Source organism: Tachysurus vachellii, chromosome 6 (genome assembly GCF_030014155.1).
Source record: "Tachysurus vachellii isolate PV-2020 chromosome 6, HZAU_Pvac_v1, whole genome shotgun sequence".
Classification (NCBI taxonomy): Eukaryota; Metazoa; Chordata; class Actinopteri; order Siluriformes; family Bagridae; genus Tachysurus; species Tachysurus vachellii.
In genome coordinates this window covers 30,351,947-30,352,354 of record NC_083465.1, presented here as the reverse complement: position 1 = coordinate 30,352,354, position 408 = coordinate 30,351,947, and positions in this window count along the sequence as shown.

Genomic DNA, 408 nt, shown 5'->3' with positions numbered 1-408 from the left:
TACTCTGTTGAACAATAATATTTTAGACTGCATTAACTAACACTACGGGGGTCACGGTGGCTTAGTGGTTAGCACGTTCGCCTCCAGGGTTGGGGGTTCGATTCCCGCCTCCACCTTGTGTGTGTGGAGTTTGCATGTTCTCCCCGTGCCTCGGGGGTTTCCTCCGGGTACTCCGGTTTCCTCCCCCGGTCCAAAGACATGCATGGTAGGTTGATTGGCATCTCTGGAAAATTGTCCGTAGTGTGTGATTGTGTGAGTGAATGAGAGTGTGTGTGTGCCCTGTGATGGGTTGGCACTCCGTCCAGGGTGTATCCTGCCTTGATGCCCGATGACGCCTGAGATAGGAACAGGCTCCCCGTGACCCGAGGTAGTTCAGATAAGCGGTAGAAAATGAGTGAGAGAGAGAAC